The sequence below is a fragment of the Rhipicephalus microplus genome, chromosome 3 (genome assembly GCF_043290135.1).
Source record: "Rhipicephalus microplus isolate Deutch F79 chromosome 3, USDA_Rmic, whole genome shotgun sequence".
Classification (NCBI taxonomy): Eukaryota; Metazoa; Arthropoda; class Arachnida; order Ixodida; family Ixodidae; genus Rhipicephalus; species Rhipicephalus microplus.
Genome location: NC_134702.1, coordinates 83,185,976 through 83,202,803, shown reverse-complemented (window position 1 = coordinate 83,202,803; position 16,828 = coordinate 83,185,976).

Genomic DNA, 16,828 nt, shown 5'->3' with positions numbered 1-16,828 from the left:
AAAAAAAAAAAAGAAAGCTTGCGATTCAGATCCGCACGTATGCAACTACAGGCAAAAATTTACATACAAATTGCGCCAGGCCCCCTTTTTCCCTCTTTCTGTTCCCTTGCACGCATAAATCCTAGCAACACCCCTGCTGTGCTATTAGCTTCTTTTAAATAACACTCTGCCAATCAGCAAGAACCGGGCGCTTTGCTTTTTTTACCGACAAAGTATGTAGGGCGTTTGCTTTTATTTCAAGTCTTAAATTTTGTGTGAGCATACCAATGTGCGATTATCAGTGCATTGTAACGTGACAGTAACAACTGTCAATTACAATGCTGCAATTAGTCAACTACTCTCCATCTTTGTGGCACGGGTACATTGCGCTAGTGTTGTCTACGATCGTTCTCGTGTATATTATACGACGCGCAAGCGTGCATTTCAAGTAACTATAAAAAGAGCACTAAGTGCCCACAGAGTGGTGCGACCCATTGGAAGAGTTCAGCCGTGCTTAGCGTATGTGCGCCAAGATTGTCCTGCGGCGCAGCATGCGTGCACAGCAGCTGCATCAGAGTAAGCTTAGCCTGTTAATTGCAAACATGCCTAGTTCCGTGGCAATGCGAATACTACAAACATTCAATTTGAACTGACCCATGTTCATAGATCTAGATACAACTCACTGAATAAATCAGGGACTCGTGTATTGATGCGAAATATTTCAGTGTGAGGAAATATATGGACCCCCATTGTGAAAAATTGTCCCCGTATCTCCATGTTTCTGCAAATGTCGTCAAAAGAAGATAGTCTTGCGTGTGGAGAGAGTGAACAGGACATTTATTTGGTGTTCTGCGCAAGAAAGTCGGTGAGTGGTATTCTGTAGGCACTGCGTTTGAGTGCCTCGAGCGTACAGCTAAGGCGAAAAAGAACATCAAATCATGTCGCACGTGAGACATGAGCACCATCTGGCAGTCTTCCTAGAAAACAAAGTGTGTGGCTTTGATAGGGGTGTGCCCGCCCATCTCAGAGGTGATAAGGTGTAGAACGGAAGGCGACGGGTAGATTCCACCATCTTAGCAAAGCGTTGGAAACACTCCCTGTTCCGTGCAAGCATTGCATGGTCAGCGCAGCGTGATAAGCGCTACGGCCCTTAATATTACTAATGTATGCTTTTTATAGTAAAAGACGCACATGCAGAATATATACGTGTTGTTATGGTGCCACAGACATGCGCAATCATGGCTTTTTAATTGACGATTGCACAAGCATGAACGCTCAATCTTGAACAACACTGGTGGGCGCTGCAGATGAGGTCGGCCATTTCAAGTACCACATGCCGTATAGAGTGGACAAACCGACAAATGCACAGACAGACAGACAGGCAGGCAGACCAAAATTTTTGCGTTGAAGGTCCCCAAAAAAGACTATCGTCTTTAATAAATCAGGACCTCTGGTACAAAAAACTTAGTGTGATTTCAAATGAGAAAGCGCGCACGATAGCCTGTCGAAAACCGTGTGTAATCGTTTCATGTTATGTTTAAGTGCAACATAATCTCTTTTACTGATGTCTCTGTGAGAATTAGGGAAGAATGGACATAAACGGCAGCAAAATATTTTTAGTAGGAATCCCAAAAAGTTAACCCATAAATTAAGTCATTGAACATGTGAGGAATCTTCTGAATATAATAAATAGGGGGTGGTTCAATAAATATAATACATAGCACGATATATTTTGGTGAATGAATTATGGGAAATGAAAACGAATGCCGCCACATCGATCTTTTCACCAGACTTTTGGCATGCGGTTTGATTGCGTCGGTTGAGATGTGATATGTATTGATGCTCTAAACTATATACATATATGATAGGTGTAACGTTCAAGGAAACACCCTTGGGTGTAATTTGCTAACATATACCTATAATACACCTAAAAATGAGAAATGGGCGTACAAAAGGTGGAATTTCAGAACTTACACCCATGCGGATAAGTTTGGCAGAAATAATAGGTGTAAGATGGGTGATTTATTCAAAAATCCACCCTTAAGGGTGTGAAATGATTTGCAGTGTACGTCTACCCTTCATGGTTGCCCAGAAGAATGGGAAGGTTGATCTAGGAACCGATACCAGCCGATACGAGGTCTTCTACGATGTAACTTCCTTGTTACTTCACTGGCAAAACATTTGCGGCAGCATGTTCACGTCGGTGAAGTGCGCAGTTATCGCTTTATCTTACATTTGCGATTGCGGGGATTGTTTATTGGCCCTTTAAGATGGCTAAAGAAACCTTTGAGGTCACGGTAATTTTCAACCAATTTGATAGAATGTAGGACGACCTCATGTCGTTTGGTACAGAAACGAGTTTGAGGATGAGACGGGTACAGACGAGGAGGAGGAGGGCAAGGTTAAGTTATAACGGCTTATTGATGAGTCGGTCGCACATACAGACTGTACTGTTCTCGCGCAGTTCGGGTATGCATGTTCTTGGACGTTACGATACGTTGGAATATTCTCTTCCCGAAGCAAAGTTGCAAACAACGCTGTTGGCGCTTGATCTACTCGAAATTCTGGTGTGCGCTGATCGAGCTGCAGGTCTAAGCATTTTTTGTGGATGCAAAGGAAGCGCCTAACGTTAAATAGCAATGTGAAAAAGTCGCCGAAAATCTCTTCTGCTGCGCATTGAATTAATGAAAAAGACAAGAAAGAGAAAGGGAGGCTTTAAAGGGAGCGCAACTGCACAAGCACGCACATGCACGCTTGCCAGTCGTGATGGGTCCAGCATCTTTCGTAGTGAGTGGGCTGCGACGACTCGGTGGGGGAAGCCGCGGGAAGATTTAATGAGTGTCCATTCCAGATAGCGGGGCCCTGCAGGAATGCGCCGAACCTCGGTGGAGTTCTCTGAGTGCTCCTGTGAAGCTGGGAAGAGGGGACCAGCGTTTATAGAACCTAAACAAGTTCTATAAATGACGGCGGGGACGGCGGGAAGCGAGTACAGGAAGAAGAGCAGAAAGAAGTCCGAAGAAAAGAGACGTGGAAGAGGTGGAGAAGGCATGTCACGCTCGTTATCCAAATAGAGGGAATTTGTAGAGTGCCAAAAAAAAAAAAAACTAAGGAAAAAGTGGTCGGACGCTGCGAGCATGTGTGTGTGTGTGTGCAGCGCCTTTTTCTCCTCGTTATTCCTTTCTGTCTGTCTCCAGTTCGCTCTCTCTTTTCCTGTTCTTATCTTTATTTTTGATATACCTACTTGTGAGTGTGTGACCCGAAGATCTTGGCGCCTTTTTCCTTCCACACTGATATTGCTTTATCTTGTTATATCGACAGTTTCTCTAATTAGGTGTTCTCGTATACCATGTGCTTCCTTTTGCTGTATGTCTTTGTGTGAGTGTGAGTGTGTGTGTGTGTGTGTGTGTGTGTGTGTGTGTGTGTGTGTGTGTGTGTGTGTGTGTGTGTGTGTGTGTCAGAGAGAGAAATAGATGAGAAGGATAGAGCGCGTGTAAAATGCGCATTCTCCTTCGCGAGTAATTCTTCTTGCGTTACTTCTCTTGTTCTGCTAATTTAATATGTTAGGAAGAACGAGTTGTCTAGCCGCACACAACCACCCTTCGTGTATCCTGCCTGCTTGGCGTGCTTCACTCGCGTCGCCCGATTCATATCTGAAAATCGCCGCGTGGCTGGTTATAATTGGCTGACTGTGCGGTTCTTTCTCAATTAGTTTTGAGGTGCTCACAAAGTGGATTTTCATGTACGTGCACACGGCGCGTCGCGGGGTCGCCTCGTGTTGCGTGGTCCGACGTGAATAACGTGCGGCTTAGCTTGTTACATGCACCGGCCACCTTTTTTTTTTGTCTCGAAATTATTTTTTAACATTCTATTTACTTTCTTTTGCTTGCAGTGTACAGGTGGAACTGCCGAGCCACCTCCGAGCCCGCGACGAGGTGAGTGCCTGCCGACTTTATTGCCTTTTACTTCGCGACACGTTTCAACACTGTCGACGTTTTCTTCGACGGCCTTACTTCTCTCGGTCTTGTGCAACCAGTGTGCGGAGGCGCTAGAAAACCTTTAAGAGCCGAGCTGTCTCGCACATTTTGTGATTACGGTAATACAGGACTACAAAAAAGCGGAACATAGTAAAACAACAACAACAGCGGACTACATCTGCACAGAGGCATCTGTAACTCGCTATTTTCGTTCCCAGACGAATTGAAGTGTAACGGGCAGCTCTAGAATGGCTTTTACTATACGCGACGACACGGTGGAGGAACGCCATTTCTGTGGCCCCCCAGTGGGTATGTGTGTTTATGGGGGGGGGGGGGGGGGGGGAAAGAGTTCCACCGCATGTTCGGTGCAGTGACAATGAATTCACTGCGACGTGTCGTCAAGGGAGCCGTCTCATTGCGTGGATCACTATAACTATAGCTCACGCGCATTTTTAAACCGTTCTAAAAGCGGATAGCGTGTATTAGCCAACACATTACTACTAGCATTCGCCAATGCTAAAATTTTACGAGTTGAGAGGCTATTTTTCGCACATACTACAGACGTTCTTTTTATATAGTTTAGGGAAAATTTCGACGCATATTGTTTTGATTATAGAAAGCTGAAATTTCTGGCCTTGTATCTCTCGAGGTTTCTTTCTTTTTTTTAAATTTAAGCGGAAACCATTTTTTTATGCTGATCAAGAGGGACCGTGTAAAGTCCAGACTTTACGGCAATGTTAGGGTTGTTATTAATAAAATCAACGAGTCACATATCATTGTTATCGGAACCGCGTAGTGTCCGCGTGCTCAGATTTGGGTGCACGTTAAAGAACCCCAGGTGGTCGAAATTTCCGGAGCCCTCTTCTACGGCGTCTCTCATAATCATATGGTGGTTTTGGGACGTTAAACCCCCACAAAATCAATCATCATCAAGCCGCGTAGTGTACGCGGTATACGAAGATTAAGTTCGTATGGTATTGTGAACCAATACTTTTTTTTTTGTACTGACTGTCATTTTTGTGGATCTGCTTACGTATGCTCTTTTCGTGTTTGGTCGTGTACGTATAATTGCTCTTCTATTGCAAGCAGCAACACTGCTTAGCAGCTATGGCCTTCTCCATTCACGCTGGCTACGCTCGCGTGCCTTCGAGATGCTACACAGCCTCGCGGTTGCTGCCGCGCATGGCAACGTGAAAGCGACACGTGGTTTCAGTCGCCTTTGGCGGCGGTGGCGACGCGTTATCGCACGCCAGCCGAGAACACGCGCGCCCCCCCCCCCCCCCCCCCCCCCCCCACACACACACACACACACACACACACACACACACACACACACACACACACACACACACACACACACACACACACACACGCCGTCGCGCACTCATCCGCGGCGCCATCAGTAATTTAAGAAGGACGCTTTTAATTATCGCCACCGCCATCCAGGCCGCCTAATTACACCGTGGTTCCTACGTGCGTGCGACTAAGACACGTGTTATTACCGCGACCGGCGTTTGCTCGTCCACTGTTACACTTATTCGCGCGCCTTGCTGCGCTGTGCATTACCCGGAATCGAGGTAAGTCGGGGACGGTCGGAGAGACGTGCGTCCTTTGAACGAAGGGATGAACTTTTGCGCTTATAATATGGCCTTATTCGATTATAAAGCGCGACATCGCGGAGCGTGACCCCCCCTTGTGATTACTCATGCCTTCCCGAGTCGTCTGTGGAGGGTGCGTATGAGTGTGCGCTGGTCCAACGGTCGTCAGTGAAGACTTGGCATTGACGCCGCGGTTGGTAGTTTCACATGTCGCCGCCGACTATACGCCCCGTTCAGTCGTCCAACGTCGAGGGTTGTATTAGTAAAAGCGACAAACGATAAGAGAGCAAGATAACTTAGATTTAAGCGTGTGTTAAGCAAACCCAGCTTATCGAAGAAATTCGGGCCGCTCCGCTCGGTTGACACAGATGAAACAGCAACTATGGTGGCGTGCAGTAAATAGGGTTGAACGAGCTTTGAAGAAAACGGGCATGGAAGGTTGAACGAGCTTTGAAGGAAACGGGCATGACATGTAATGGAGCGAGTTAAATGTAGTATACAAGATGAAGCTGGTGAATAAAGTGGGAGGAATGGTGGAAGTGGTGGCTGTATTGGCGAGTAATGGCTGTATCAGTGAGTATAGGGGGAGTAATAGAGAAAGAGTGTGACATATCCCTAGCGCACATATACCACAGCGATCTACAATGCATACGACGGGCCCCGGACACGACAGCCTCGACCAACAACAGCTTCGCCGTTTGAAAAAATATGTCAGATACTGAGAGAGTTCTTCACTTTGCTGCATCCCCGGATAAACCACAGCACAATTTCGGGATGTGAGAAGTCCGCGGTTGATTTTAAGTAAACTGTAATAGGTCATAGAGAAGAACTAACCTTATGCCGGTTAGTACCTGTTAACTTTCTGCTAAGCTCAGTTATCACATAGTGGTACATTGCACTCGTATATTATATCCGCACGCTTCTACCTCGGCCTCTCATTAGAATAGTTACTTTTGGTAATACAGTGTAAACCAGTTTGCACCCCTAAGAGTGCTTTCTCGGGCTTGTGACTAACACCGTATACGATAAGACAGTCATGCCAAGAAAAGTATTAGAAGATGTTATCACATTAATATTACAATTACTTCTAATAGCATCCCCTATAATTTCTTTAGCATCATTGTCTGTTGAATCTCATTAGTGGTTTGTGTAACATCTGTATGGCCTGTACATCCATGTAGGGATGACAAGCCAGAACCTAATAGGAAGGCACGGCAGACTATACGCTTTAAAGCTAACTCTTCTATGCTATCCAGTGTTTCTTTTTTTTTGTGCGCACCCTTTCTTTCCATTTCTCTCCCACTTCGCAAAATATTCAGTTCATGCCAGTTATACCGCACCCTCCTTCTTCCAGCAATATGTCAGTAACTACATTTTTTGCTGCCAGAAATTATATAGGCTGTCGCTGTCGTGGTCATTGCGAACCCATTTACAGCCCACGCCTCGCAACGCCCACCATCTTTTATTCTTTATGTTTTTACCTCCTCAGGTTCTTTCCAATTTGGCTGTCACGTTGACGCCCAATAAACTGTCGTTTTGGGATCCAGTTAGACAACTCTTCCAGTTTTTACGACGTCTCGTATCTTCATAACCGACCATCGCTAACGCGCTGCCTTTGTGGGCGATCTAATATGATGTCCGGTAATAATGTTTAACTATAAGAAGTCATTCAGTTCGAGGCCTCGGAGAGCGGGAACTAGAGGTGGCAGTTTTCGGCCGATGACTCGAACTCGCAGGCGGCGCGGAAACATCAAATGAAGCCGTTAGGACGCCGTTAGGTGGATAATAATACGGTCCCAATGGGACTACACGTTTGAAAGGCCTTTGACGTTTTGTTTTTCTCGCGGTATACTCTCCAACTCGGCTGTCGTGTCGGGTGCCTAATAAGTGTCTGCGTCAAATCTAATTAGACAGCTCGCCTCGTTTACGGCGCGTCTCGTAGATCAGCCGCGATTCCTTTCAGGATGATGGCTCCGTGTAGTTTTTATTAAGTCTGTCAGCGTCGCGCCTCGCTTTCCCGGTGACGTCAATCGGCTTATTAGCCCGGTATTGGCCGTATATATATCCACACGCGTTGCACCCCTTCCCGTGCGACGGATTCTGTAATTGAGTTAATTAACTCCTTGGCGACGGGATGTCGTCCTCCCTTCCGGCGACGCATCGTTCGTAATGCTGTCGCTAATGTCCCCGTGAACCTTTTTACGTGATTGTAGCGGGAAAAGTTTCGTGTTTCCCGTGTGCCCACTCGGCTGCCTGTCTTCTAGGGTTATATGACTTCATACATTGGATTGCCCACGCTGAGGTATCGATGGGGGATCGATGATTAAGGAGAGGGGGAAAGAGATCGAATGCCGCTCTAACGTGTTTACGACCGCAAAAGTGGATACGAGTGTCTCGTTTGTAAAATGAGCAGTGTGGTCGAAGAAGATACCTGTCAGGCTTGCGTCAATATTTAGACCACTAGGGGCTGTCGAAATGGAAATGCCGACAAGGGCACGTTTGACAGATCATCTAGCCAGGTCTTCATAATGTATCGACGACCATTCTGTACAGCTCATGTACCTTATATGTCTAGGATAATATCTACTATCGCAACGACGCTGATACAAATTGTATATTGTACATATTGCACATACACTTGTTGTACATAATGTGGACAAGTTCTTATAGAGAATGCATATTGTATGTTTACTATTATGGGTTGTTAAGTACTATTTACCTGTGAAAGCTATGTGTGCGTATACTCGGCGATGGCATGAAACGCAAGTTGAAGAAATTTCCGGTGCTCTCCGCCACGGCATGCTTCGTAATCTTATCGTGGTTCTAGCGCGTAAAATCCTACAAGTTGTTAGGTGTACGTGAATTCTTTGGTTAGGTTTGTTGCGTGCATTCAACTAACGCACGTAACAAATGACAGTTCGACGTTACAACATGTTTGTTTAGTAATTTACACTTAATTAGTGTTGCTAGCCAGTGTTTAGGCTGCACGGTATATAGAGGCGCATCGTTTTTGGTCTGTTTCGTCTATGCGATGGTGGTCTATATATAGAACAGGCGCTGGCGCTGTCTTGCGGCCTGCAGAACGACTTCATAACCCCTCCCTTCACTCTCCTAGTCACTTCCCATCTCGAAAGCGAAATTCTCATCTCGACTGCAAAAAAGCAGATATGAGCAATCATGATTGCTCTTCCCATTTAAATTAACGTGATTTCTATTGCAGTTTTGTGCATCATTGTCAATTTGCAAAATCTTTTTTCTTGTCCCTGTCTGCTAACCCGCCGCCACCTCTTCTCCAGAATAGCCTTGATTCTGGCCCCCGCCACGCTGGGCTCATGCGGTCTCGTCCCTCCTCGTCAAGAGGTCATTGTAGAACACAGTTGGCTATTTACATTTCATCATACTTCTGCCAATTGAGCGTGAAGTTGCAAAATGATTTTTAAAAATTGTGTACCAATCGTGCGTGGACATCGCCAAATGCGTAGTCATCTTATCTTTCCCAGTGAGGCACGTTGTGACTCCTCAGGATGATTATTCGGCGGTTCCGCGGCTATACCCAATCTTGTCGCTTCGAAATCACCTCCCTGTGCAAGTAACAATCTTAATATTTTTAAATGTCCCGTTATGGCGTCCATAATAAGGCGATGAAAATTGTATTTAAAAAAAATGAAGAAGATTCAGGCGAACGAGAAGATGATGCCGGAAAAAAAGGCCCCAAGGCAATGTTCGTTGCCAGTGCTCTCAACACTCGGTACTCTTTTTCTTGTTTTTGTTTTATTTTTCTTCGTTACGCCTCAAGTGCCACTGCGTGCGCACTATACGTCCCACTTTCACGTCACTCAGCGCTCTCGTCGCTGATTTATTTTTGCGTGCGTCTATATAGCTGCGCCTCAGTGGTGTGGTGTCCCGACTGTATCGTTCCTTTTGGTATATCCAGATGCGACAGAGCGGTAGCTTTTTTTTGCAGAAATCTCCTTCGATTCTTTCCTCGGGCCTCTTTGTTTCGTAATTCCCAGCGCCGGGTTTCTTTTTTCGTATCTCGGCAAATGATAGCGGCATCGCGTTACAGCTCTTTCTTCGCCTAGTTACGCCATAGCTGCGCGTGGCGCACTGGCGTACATCATTTTTCTTTTATCTTAGTGCCTGCTTGCCGAGTCTGGGATGCTTTGTGCGTGCGTTTTCTGGGCCAGGGCTTGGTTGTCTCTCTCTGCTTTATGCTATTTGTGATCTCTCTCTCTCTGACACACCCGCTCGTGCAGGCGCGGGCGCCAAAGAACGGTTGAATTTGCCTGCTTCAGGATTATTTTCCCCTACTTTTGTACTCGCGTACCACCCTCGCGGTTGCCTGAGCTTGCTGTTTCTTTATCCTCTTTCGAGAGTATACACGTATATCCTTAGTGCACCCCGTGCCGTGCTTTCTGCATCGCAATTTTCATACCTTTATTCAATCCCTTCGTCTGTCTCAGTCAGTTCGTTTGTGCGTATGCGTACCTTGGTGAAAATTTCTTCATCCTGGTTTCCTATGCCTGTCTGCCTGCGTTTAGTTCGCGTATTTTTAGATTGCTTGTGTCGTTTTAGTCGGGTTTCTGTCTGCTCTATTTCCTGGGGTGTTCTATTTTTAGAGTATAATACCGTTTGACGAAATGGCTGTGAGACAAAATCGCCTTTTGTTGCTTGTGTGTGTGTGTGTGTGTGTGTGTTCAGCGCGAAATTAGAGATGCACGCTTTTTATAGACAAAAGTCCACACATACACGCGCGCGCCGCTGTGCGACCGTTGGCATTTACGGAAACTGTTGGCCTTAAAGTGTAGAAAACAGATCTTTAGACCACCGCCCCTTGCATTTTTTCTCAACTTTGTGCCTAGTTCTCGTCGTCGGCGCATGTGTGCGATAAAGAAGCTAACGAAAAAAAAATTCAACAGGTCCCACATACCTGGGACGTTATCCGAAGCATGTGGAGGGAAAGTCACCGTGTTGCAATTTTTTTAAGTGACACGTCATGAAGTGACGCTAAATATATGTACAAATGTTGCACGTACAAACATATGTTGAATAGTTGCAAATGTTTATATAGCCAATTGTTTGCATTTGCGCAATGATGCAAACTGGAACATGCGCATTAGCAACACCAGAAGCTGATATGAAGCGCCGATGCTCGCGAGGATGCTAGCCTTGGATACTGCTACATAAATCAACATCAGCACATGACAACTAACCACAATCGACGTTAAACAGACGTGACGCCTGTGTCAAAGGAGTACATATGCAATGTTTATAAAATTGGGTAGGCAGCACTGCAGCCACTATTGACGTTTCACGAAGATTAGCGTCTATTTGAAAAGTAGCCCCCTAGACCTGGCGTGGCTCTGTGGTAGAATGCTAGATTGTCACGCAGAATTCTTGGGTTCGATTCCTGCTGGAACCCTGAGATTTATTGTTTGCATTCGTCTGGTCAACACTGCGGGTGTCAAGTTTTTCCCACAGGTTACAATTGCCCGTGTTTGTTCTCGTTGTTCCTGGGTTGATACTAAGCGTCAATCACCTGTGGCACATACCAACATACCAGCGGCACATACCCGCCCGTGGGCTCGTGCCACTTTCTGGCGGGAAGTGTTTGACGACGTACGCGACGGGATCGTGACATTATTCATGTCTTGACTAGCGCGTCATATTCGTCAAACCATCTTACCCTCCCGTGCTAATTTTGGTTCACGCAAAGTCAAAGGGTTGACCACGAGGGCACCCAAACGTAAGCGGCTAGATAGATAGATAGATAGATAGATAGATAGATAGATAGATATAGATATTGCCACGCTGTGTTGGTGGCAGAAGACGAGAGCGAAGAAGTCAATGGCAGCTCTGGCTGAGTAAACAGTCCTCCACTTCGAGTTCCTGCCTATCGTTTCCTCTCGCGACAGACTGGTGGACGTGCTGGGTACTGTACTGCAACGTCTTATGCCTGCTGGTCCTGAACCAGAAGCAACCACCGCCAGTGCACCAGGATCTGCTGATATCTATCGAAGCAGCCGCCGCCTTCAAGGACTACCACCACAGTACGGCCCCTTGGCAAGTTCCGTGAGGACAATGTTTGCCACATACGCAACCCAAACCGAGCATGACCCACTCGCTAGCGTACCCTGTGTCATCAACACGCCTCGCACACCCAACCCATTCCACGGGGATGCCGGTGAGGATGTCGGAGACTGGCTTGACCATTTCGACCGGGTCGCTGCCATCAACGACTGGGACAATCGCCGTAAGTTGAAGAACGTGTATATCTCCCTCTTAGACGCGGCAAGAGTGTGGTATGAGAACCACGAAACCTCATTCACAAGTTGGCAGGAGTTCCATCGGCAGCTTCGCGAGGCGTTCAGTAACCCCGAACGGAAAGAGAGAGCGGAGCAGGCACTCTCTTCGCGATTTCAAATGCCGAACGAGAGCGTCGCCATGTTTGTCGAAGAAATGTCGCGATTGTTTCGACGGGCTGACCCCCACATGCCAGAAGACAAGAAAGTGCGCCTGCTAATGCGAGGCGTAAAGGAGCAACTTTTTGCGGGCCTTGTGCGCAACCCTCCTACGACCGTGTCCGAGTTCATACGTGAGGCCACAATTATGGAGCGCATGCTTCGGCAGCGGGTGTCGCAGTATGAGCGTCAGACGGCCATGTCCGCTGCGTGCTCGCTTATACCAGGAGGTGATAACAGGGAGGTCCTCACAGAACTCGTACGGCAAGTTGTACGAGAAGAACTTCGGAAATTTTATGCAGCGTCCCCTCCCAGTAGCGCTGCTCTTACGGACGTCGTTCGGAACGAAATCAGGCAGTTCGTTCACTCTGCACCACTATCGCAAGTCGAACCTCCCACGCTTTCCTACGCGGATGCTCTACGCGTCTCTACGCCACCGACGGCACATTTTGTTCATGCACCTACCGGGACCCCCAGACGCTTTCAAAGTCCAGCCCGTCGCCTGCCTTCTCAGACCGATTTTCGTCCTGGCCCGCGGAAGTCCACCGTCTGGCGTGCACCCGACAATCGTCCTTTGTGCTACCATTGTGGCGAAGTTGGACACATGTACCGCGACTGTTACTACCGACGAATAGGCCTACGCGGATTCCACCCAGATGCTCGTTGTCCACGCTATGGTGAGCGCCCACAGGAAATTGCGGATTACTTGGAGGGTAGTCATCACGCCCCTGTCCCGCCGCGACGACAGTCACGGTCACCATCACCCCGTCCGTCCACATCAACGCACCGCGTCCGACCCGCCTTTGGGTCCCCTGGTGTCAGTGGCGCAAGCCCACGCCGGGGAAACTGAAAACGGCGACCTCCGGAGGTGAGGCCGCTGTCACGCGAACCGACAAATACCCTCCGCCGCTGCCTTACGACGTGCCGTTAAAGCCTGTTTGTGAAACCGCCAACAGAACGTCCGCTGCCATTACTGTTTCCGTCGACTGTTATCCGGTGACTGCGCTTGTCGACACGGGAGCTGATTACTCGGTGATGAGTGCTTCATTGGCCACCCGTCTACACAAGGTGCTGACAACGTGGGACGGCCCTCAACTAACAACCGCTGGAGGACACCTTGTATCCCCAATAGGAAGGTGCACCGCCAGGCTTGAGATTTGTGCGCCGGCTTTTGTAGCATCATTCCTTGTACTGCCCAATTGTTCTCGGCCGGTCATTTTGGGCATGGATTTTCTGCAAGAGTATGGAGCGATAATTAATCTGCGTGATTTGTTCGTCAGTTTTGTTAACTGTGTTTCTCCAGATTCCGACATCGAGAACGAACATCGTGGCGTGGCCTTACGCGTAGTCGATGATTGCGTCACGTTGCCACCTCGCAGTAGTATCTTCGTGCTTGTTGAGTGTCCACGGGAGCAGTCGATTACGGGCATCGCCGAAAGTAACCTGACGTTATTGCTTGATAGGGAAGTGGCAATTGCTCGAAGCCTCATTCAACTGAGAAATGGCCAGACTATGGTTTTAGTTACGAACTTCAGTGGAGAACACAGGCATTTTGCGAAACGCACAACCATAGCTTACTTGGATGCATTGGATGATTTGGACGCCTTCCCTTTGATTACGACGATCTCGACTGAGAACAGCTGCGATACTGACGTGACTAGTCGCCTCAACGTCAATCGCCAGTTGGAAGAACCTAAGAGGGCAAGGCTCCTCAGTCTCCTCTCATCCTTCAGAGACTGTTTTGCCACTACTTCGAAAGTCCGGCAGACTCCTTTAATCAAGCACAGAATTATCACTGAGCCCAACGTGCAACCCGTGCGCCAACATGCTTACCGCGTGTCGCAGAAGGAGCAAGATGCTATACGTCATCAAGTAAAACAAATGCTCGACGACGACGTAATTCAACCATCGACTAGTCCTTGGGCGTCACCAGTTGTTCTGGTTAAAAAGAAAGATGGTTCATTACGATTCTGCGTCGACTACCGCAAACTGAACAAGATAACGAAAAAAGACGTATATCCTCTTCCTCGTATTGATGACTCCTTGGATCGCCTGCGACACGCCCGTTACTTCTCTTCCATGGATCTCCGTAGCGGATATTGGCAGATTGAAGTAGATGAACGGGACCGAGAAAAAACAGCGTTTATTACACCGGACGGTCTCTGTGAATTTAAAGTACTTCCTTTTGGCCTGTGCTCCGCTCCAGCTACGTTCCAACGAATGATGGACACAGTTTTATGTGGCTTTAAGTGGTACTCTTGTTTAGTGTATTTAGACGACGTAGTCGTTTTTTCTACAACTTTTGAACAGCACATTGAGCGGCTTGAGGCGGTTCTTCTGGCTATTCGCACTGCCGGCCTCTCTCTGAAACCGGAAAAGTGTTGTTTTGGATATGAGGAACTGAATTTCCTTGGCCACATTGTCAGCAGCAGTGGTGTTCGCCCCGATCCTGACAAGGCTATGGCAGTTGCTTTGTTCCCGATACCGAAAACAAAGCATGATGTACGCCGCTTTCTGGGACTTTGTGCTTATTACCGCCGCTTCGTGCCAAACTTTTCGAAAATCGCCGACCCTCTACAACAACTCGTCAAGGATGACGTCGCCTTCGTCTGGGGTCCCAAACAATCCAGCGCTTTCCGCGACCTTCAACAACGCCTACAAACGCCACCGATCCTAGGTCACTTCGACACCGAAGCAGACACAGAAGTCCGCACTGACGCGAGCAAACTTGGCCTCGGAGCTATTCTCGTGCAATATCAAGATGGCGTGGAACGCGTCATCGCCTACGCTAGCCGCACGTTGTCATCTGCGGAGAAGAACTACTCGACGACTGAAAAAGAATGTCTGGCGGTTGTATGGGCCATAACGAAATTCAGGCCCTACTTGTACGGACGCCCCTTCCGAATCGTAAGTGACCACCACTCTCTCTGCTGGCTAGCGAATCTGAAAGATCCTTCTGGCCGTCTCACAAGATGGAGCCTTCGGTTACAAGAGTTTGATATAACGATGGTTTTCAAGTCTGGCCAGAAACACACCGACGCTGACTGTCTTTCCCGCGCACCCGTCGAGGTCGCTGAAGAAGGCAATGATGAAGACTTCAGCTGCCTTGCTATTCTCGCATCATTAAACGTGGCTGAGCAGCAACGCGAAGACTTAGAATTGCAACCACTGATCGAATACCTTGAGGGACGTCGCCCACAACCCCCACATCAGTTCGCGCGCGATTTGTCATCTTTCTGTTTACGCCAAGGCATCCTCTACAAGCGCAACTTTCACTCAACGAAAACTGTTTACCTCCTCGTCGTTCCTGCTGCTCTCCGCGATGATGTTTTGCGCGCTAGTCACGACGAGCCATCGTCAGGGCATCTTGGCTTCGCGCGTACTCTGGCGCGGATCAAGAACAAATACTACTGGCGGAAACTTACGAAAACCGTCCGGCAGTACGTCAAGACATGCACAGCCTTTCAGCGCCGCAAAACTCCAACGACGAAACCAGCCGGTCTGCTTCAGCCTTTGCGACCCCCCCACCAACCTTTTCAAAAGGTCGGGATGGATTTACTCGGCCCATTTCCGAAGTCTACGGCCGGTAACCGCTGGATTGTGGTTGCCACCGATTACTTGACCAGATACTGCGAAACACAAGCCGCCCAGCGAGCAACTGCTTCCGAGGTGGCTGACTTCTTCATCAAGAACATCGTTCTCCGCCACGGCGCTCCCGCTGTCGTCATCACAGATCGTGGTACTGCTTTTACGGCACAGTTGCTCCGACAGATCCTGTTGCTGAGCGGCACGACGCACCGAACAGCAACTGCGTACCACCCACAGACTAACGGGTTAACCGAACGTCTTAACAAAACGATTGCAGATATGCTTTCGATGTATGTCGCCAAGGATCAGAAGAATTGGGATGAAATCCTCCCGTATATAACATTTGCCTACAATACGGCTTTGCAGGAAACCACCGGCTTTGCTCCTTTTCGTCTGGTTTACGGCCGCGACGTCACCACAATGCTTGACACCATGCTGCAACCAACTCTGCCGGACACGATCACCCCGGACGCAGATGTATTTGTTCAGCGTGCCGAAGACGCCCGGCAGCTGGCGCGCTTTCGCATTTTATCGCGGCAAAATCAAGATGCTCTCCGGTACAACACCCACCACAGAGCAGTAATATACGAACCCGGAGATCTAGTCTGGGTTTGGACTCCTATACGTCAACGTGGACGCTCAGAAAAATTGTTATGTCGGTACTTCGGACCCTACCGAGTTCTTCATCGCCTCGGCGAAGTGAACTACGAAGTTGTCCCAGCAGACACGTCACACCGTTCTCGCAGACCCCGCTCCTCGGATGTGGTTCACGTCTCCAGGATGAAGCCGTACTATTCTCGTTGACTGCAAGACAAGAACTTTGTGATGTGGCAATATCCTTCAAGACAATTGCACATTACTTTCTTGCCTCTTTATTTTTCATCTCGTCCTTTTTCTTTTCAATGGACACGGACATTTCTTACTACCTTTCGTTGTTTTTCGGAGCCATGGCATTCATTCGATGCTTCTTCTTCTTTTTTTTTTCATTGGGGAGAGGGTAATGCCACGCTGTGTTGGTGGCAGAAGACGAGAGCGAAGAAGTCAATGGCAGCTCTGGCTGAGTAAACAGTCCTCCACTTCGAGTTCCTGCCTATCGTTTCCTCTCGCGACAATATAGATAGATAGATAGATAGATAGATAGATATAGAGATAGATAGATAGATAGATAGATAGATAGATAGATAGATAGATAGATAGATAGATAGATAGATAGATAGATAGATAGATA